This window comes from Lynx canadensis, chromosome F1, assembly GCF_007474595.2.
Source record: "Lynx canadensis isolate LIC74 chromosome F1, mLynCan4.pri.v2, whole genome shotgun sequence".
Taxonomy (NCBI): domain Eukaryota; kingdom Metazoa; phylum Chordata; class Mammalia; order Carnivora; family Felidae; genus Lynx; species Lynx canadensis.
The window spans coordinates 532,678-539,195 of NC_044319.2; positions in this window are offsets into that span (position 1 = coordinate 532,678).

A 6,518-nucleotide genomic window follows, 5' to 3' on the forward strand; every position below is an offset into this window, starting at 1 on the left:
CAACAGGTGATGGAAATACCGAACACAAAATCAGCAAAGGCACAAGGATTCAACACCACCATCATCCCACAGGATCGATTCAGCATTTATGGAACAAGGCTGTTGACCCAGCAGCAGCAGAATCGAGTTCTTTCCCAGCACCTGTAGAACAGACACCAGGACAGGACCCACCCTGGGCCGTAAAATCAAGCCAAGAAATTTAAATAATGAAAACCATACATGTGTTCTCTGACCACCACGGAATCACGCTAGAAAATCAGCAAGAGTGACAACAGGGAATTCTCCAACACTTGGAAACCAACCGGGACACTTCTGAATAAGCCACGAGTCAAAGTCTCGAAGGAAGTTTTGAAACATATGCTGAACTTTCGCGTCAAACTCGTGGCCACGGCTAACGCGGTGCCGAGACGGCAGAGTGCCCAGCGCCAAGTTCGTACTTTAGAAAAGAGAAAATCTCAACTCTGTAATCTAAGCTAGCGCCTCAAGAACCTAGAAGACAGCAACATACACCCAGAGCAGGAACAAAATAATGAAGGCAAGAGCAGACATCAGTTGAACTGAAAACACAAAAAAGTAGAGAGAAACAATGAAACAAAGACTGCGTTCTCTGCCAAGTTTGAGAAAATGGACAAAGGGAAGACTCAAGAGAGCGGCATCACGAACGAAACCGCGGTATCACCACAGACCCTAGCGACGTGGGGACAGGAACAGAGAATGTTGTCAACCTCTTTACACCCAGGATTTCGGGCACTTCACCAAATGGACCAAGTCCTCCAAATTCGCAGATTCACCCACCTGCTTCCGATTCTGTGTCTCCTCCTCTCTCTCTGCCCCTCCCGCGCTCACGCTCTCTCTCCTCAAAAATAAATAAACGTTGAAAACAAAAATTTAAAAAAAAACATGAAACGTATACGGAAAGATCAGGGAAGCATAATCGCTAAAACCACTTCAGAACAGGGAAATCAGGTGAGGGGAATCTGTGCCCCCAGCTTTACGACTTACGACGTAGCAGCAGTAATCAAGATTGCCTCAAGACTGCCTCAGTGGAACAGAATAGAGACACCGAAAACAGGCCCACATAAATATGTCTAATTAGATTAATTTTTTAAAGTTTATTTATTTTGAGTGTGAGGGAGAGAGCGAACAGAGGAGGGGCAGAGAGACAGGGAGACAGAATCCCAAGCAGGCTCCGTGCTGTCAGCTCAGAGCCCAACACAGGGCTGGAACTCATGAACTGTGAGATCACGACCTGAGCTGAGATCAAAAGTCGGTCACTCAACTGACTGAGCCCCCCAGGTGCCCCAGATTTTTGACACAGACGCAAAAGCGATTCAGGGGAGAAAGACGGCAATTGAACGTAACGGTTCTGGAGTGAGTGGGTATCCACAAGCAGAGAGACAGAGAGGGACAGAGACAGGCCGGATGTCCTTCCGTGGCTGAAGGGTTAAATAAACCATGGGACGTCTACACCGAGGAACAACTATTGAAACTCACGACAGCTTGGATGACTCTCCAGAGAATTCTGTCAAGTGAGAAAAGCCAATCCCAAAAGGTTACACAGTGCGTGACTGCATCTACCCAACGTCACAGAAAGGACAGACCGCAGATATGGGGTGCGGAGCAGGACTGCCCAGGGTCCAGGGGGAGCAGAGTGGGCGTGGCCATGAAAGGCAGCAGGAGGGCCCCTCCCTGTGTCTGGACTGTGTCAGTGTCAGTGTCCTGGGGTGGGGAGGGGAGGGGGGCGTACTATACCATAGTTCACAAGATGTGATCAGGAAACACCAGCAAAGGGACACAGGGTCTCTCTGTATTTTGTTCTTAAAACTGAACGTGACTTTGCAATTATCTCAAAAGGCTTCTCAAGGGGCGCCTGGGTGGCGCAGTCGGTTAAGCGTCCGACTTCAGCCAGGTCACGATCTCGCGGTCCGTGAGTTCGAGCCCCGCGTCGGGCTCTGTGCTGACTGCTCAGAGCCTGGAGCCTGTTTCCGATTCTGTGTCTCCCTCTCTCTCTGCCCCTCCCCCGTCCATGCTCTGTCTCTCTCTGTCCCAAAAATAAATAAACGTTGAAAAAAAAAATTAAAAAAAAAAAAAAAAAAGGTTTCTCAAAACAAAATAAAACGGACATTGTCGTTGCTGGAAAAAAGCAGCATTTTTGTTGGTGACAATTGAGAACTTCAAAATTTGGCCCCAGAACAACAGTAGACATCTATTAACACGAGGTAAGTTCAACCGTGGCTAAAAGTGCCAACAGTGAAAAGTTGTTACCAATCAAAGTTACAGGCTAGAACCAGGTTGTCTTTACAATGCCCGGATCTGTAGAATTCGGCTGGTGGAGACCGAACCTGGTAGAAACAATTCCCACGAGGGAAAGCCCACGAGAGCAGAGGCGGTCATCGGTCACGTTTGACGTCGTCACAAACACCGACAAATAAATGGTTAATCTCAATGCAAAGAACGTTTGTAAGTTGAAAACAAAACAGGAAAATGCGGAAGCATTGACTTGACCATACCATTTAGAAACTGATCACAGAAGTGAGTTGCCTTAAATGAGTTTGGGCTGGAAAATGCTGTCGAGGAGAACCTACTGGCGTTGGCATTCTGAATCACACGCTGTGCTTAACTACAGACGGTTTCCGCGTGCTCCCCGTCAGCCATGAGATGACAGGGTCAATTCACTGACCACCTGTCTATCTTCGCGTTCAGTACAGTGTGTCCAAGAAATAACCCCGGACAGTCGACATTTCTTATCACATAGACTTTGTGTGAGGTGCTTGCCCAAGTGTTGGCTGACGTAGGTGTTACGGGCGTGTTGAAGGTGCGAAGCTCCGATGTTCAGTAGGTGAAGTGTAATTGCATGCATTTCTGACTCAGGATATTTTCAACTGGTGACGAGGTTATTGGGACGTAACCCCATCGTGAGTCAAGGGAGATCTGTACCTCTCAGATCAAAATTGTGGGATTAAAACATCTTACCCTCTAGCAGCCAAATCTTATGAAGTATTTACTTGGAGCCGGGCCTCTGGGACACACTATTATCTTCTTTATTATTATCATTATGCTATAATTATTATCAATTATCTTAATTTTATAACCTCTATGCCATTTCACCAATGAGGACCAGGCTCGGTGAGGACAAGCGGGGTCTCTGAGATGTTCCCGCCGTGAATGCCAGTACTGGATCTGAACCCACTTCTCTCTGGCTCGCGGGCTGTTTCCAGCATCACGTGGTAATGGCGAGGGCACCGGCTCTGGAGGCAGACCGCACACACGCAAGTCTACGCTGCATCACTCAACCGATGAGTGACGCCCAAAACCCATCCACGCATCGGTTTCTCTATCCGTGCGAAGGAGCTAGACTATATAATCACAGGGTTGTGACAATTCAATAGCTTCACGCGCGCAAGGAGTTTAGAACAATGGCGAACACACAGTACGAAAGCCGTGTTCGCTTTTATTATGTAATATTTTCTTGAGTCGGATGCTGGACAAATTCTCATTTAAAAAAAAATGAATTTTGGAGGAATGGATGGCAAAGCAAACCACCTCCTGTCAAGTCTTGGCGTGCCCGTGTCTTTTATTGTAGAATTTAAAGACTGGCAGTGATATTAGTCGCATTTGAACTGAAAGACATCAGGAGTTTTAAAGCAATTGCCTTTGGCTCTGGGGGATCTGAGTGTTTCTCCGCTGACTGTGTAATTGAATTAATTCCACATTGGACCAGCTTTTATTAATGTTCTCCCTCCATCCTGATCCTGTAGTGATTCTGCAGGGAGGCAGGGGGTAGTCTGGAAATGCTGACTTAAAGGAATATTCTCAGCATGCACCCTTCTGGGGCTCGGAAGGTCGCCGAAATGATCTGGGGCCACATTCCTCTCCTTTCTGTACGCCCTGGCTAATCAAGAGTCAATAATGGCCTTTTAAGAAATGCTTTTTTGAGACACCAAACAATTGCCAATTGATTCTGCCTTCTTCAGAAATCAGAAAGCCCTGGGTATTTTCCAATTCCACATCTCGTTACAACCAGACCCATTGAAACCAGAATAGTTCTATTTCCAGTTAATTTTTCTGTGCTTCAAAGGGAGCCATTGTTTCACTTTGATGTTGCAGATGTTCCAACTCGAAGGAACTAGGAGGTCAGATTCACTGCCAAGCCCACAGGTTGAGGTTAAGCTGAGGTGAGCTGATTCCCAACAGGGAGCAGGGACCCTCCAGGAGAATCTGCATCTAACTTGCTTATGGGCCCGGTTATCACTTGTGCTGCGTGGACGGTGGTGATGGTCAAAGCCATGGCCCTTTCACCCCCTTGAAGGTGGCAAAGGGACAGACGGTCCAGGTCCCTGTCTCAATCTGTGCTTTGCCAGCGACTCCCCACTCCTTTATAACCATTTTGTAAACATCTTCTTGAGGCTCAGCTAAGAGCCCTGCGTTGACCACAGATCCACATGGCATGGGATGTAGCCATCAGAAACCTCAGGCCTATGTGTTTCCTCTCTGCAGTCCAAGAAGTGAGAGGTCTCTGCCTCCAACATGAAAAGTTCCAGGGAAGACTTGGACTGAGCCGACCTGAGTCCCAGCCCTTCCCATGGACCTGCCTCTGTCCACACGGCATCCCATGGACCTGTCTCTATGTCCACACAGCATTCCAGCATGAAGCATTCTGCTTGGTCCATCCTGCGAGTTGAGTCCCCCGAAGCCATTACAAGATGGAGAGGAGTGGGACCCTTGCCTGTTCTCGAGACGCTAACGAGAAGAAAGGACGCTGAGCTCTTGGCACTCAGGAAGCCAGCCTCACCCCCACGAGGCAGCCGGACGGCAATGACGAGATCGGGACAGTAGGAGCCACAAGCAATAACTAGCATTTGTTAGGCTCACTTTATTTTTTTTAATTTTTTTAAATGTTTATTTATTTTTGAGAGAGAGAGCACAAGCAGAGGAGGGGCAGAGACAAGGAGACACAGAATCCGAAGCAGGCTCCAGGCTCCGAGCCGTCAGCACAGAGCCTGACGGGGCTCGAACCCACGAACCGCGAGATCATAACCTGAGCGGAAGTCAGATGCTCAGCCGACTGAGTCCCCCGGGCGCCCCAGTTAGGGTCACTTTAGTTCAATGAAATACTCCCATATTTCCCTGAATTCTCATACCCCTCCCGTTTATTGATGCAAACACAGGCCCAACTTCTACTCCCCACACTGTGGGAGACTAGCAACGTTGAGGGCCCTCCCGCTTCAGAACGGCGATATCCCTCACATCATACGATTCTTCGCTGGGCTTGCAGAAGTGAGGGAAACCTTCCTGGAGACCCAGACACATTCATACACCAAACACAGTCAGAGACCTGAGCCACTGCTCTGAAATTATTCCAAATAACAGCATGTCAGAAAGAGAAGCTGATTCTGACCTTCTGGTTTAGACCAGGGTCAGGAAGGGAGTGACACTGGCCCAGGTCAGCCGCGTCCCTAGCTCCCGGAGAAGCAAACACGACCCCCTCTGGAGTGTGCTCGCTTCAAGCTCCGGGGAATTCTACGGATCAGGATGAGCCCAGCACAAGCTCACAAATCACAGTGAGTGAAAATCAGCAGGAATAAGGCATACTAACCCATACAGATTGGAAATATTGGAATTCTCAGAATCAGAATAGAGAATAGCCACACGGGAAAGTTTTAAGGAAAACAACAGAACTGTGAAGTGAACAAGAGAAAAAGAATAGGAAATATGACTAGGAATATTCGAAAAAGAAAACGACATAGAAGTTTTAGAAATGCAAAATAAAGTTTTTGCTATTAAAAAAACTCAGAGGGTGAGGTAAATAGCACATCAGACACAAATGAAGAGAGGATTAGTGAAATTGAAGATCGATCTATAGAGATTTCCCAGAAAGCAGTACCAAGAAAAAGACATAAAGTGCAAAAGAGAGGTTAGGAGACAAGAAAGAGAGAGTGAGAAGTTCTAATATCAAACCACAGTCTGGGAAGGAGGAAGAGCGATGATGGGATAGAGGCCAAATTTAGCTTTTTTTTTTTAAAGTTTATTTCTTTGAGAGAGAAAGAGAGAGAGAGCATGAGGGAGGGGCAGAGAGAAAGGGAGAGAGAGAGAATCCCAAGCAGGTTCCACACTGTCAGCGCAGAACCCAACGTGGAGCTCAGACTCACAAACACATTCATACATGTGAGATCATGACCTGGGCCAAAGTCAAGAGTAGGACGCTTAACCGACTGAACCCCGCAGGTGCCCTGAGGCCAATTTTAAAGGTATTTTTTTCTAGGACTTATGAAAAACATGAGTGCAATGACACAGTAATCATGGCAATTACCAAACAAGACAAAGGAAAAGTAAATCCAAACCTAGACACGTTGAAAATAACACGCGAAACACCAAAAACAAACCAGAGACCTTAAAAGCATTAAAAAACGATGCGTCGCCTTCAAGAGAATAACGGACTGATGGCAATGTTCTCAGCGGCAAAAACCAAAGCCAAGAGACAGTAGAATACTACCTTCTGGATGACAAGAGAAAATACC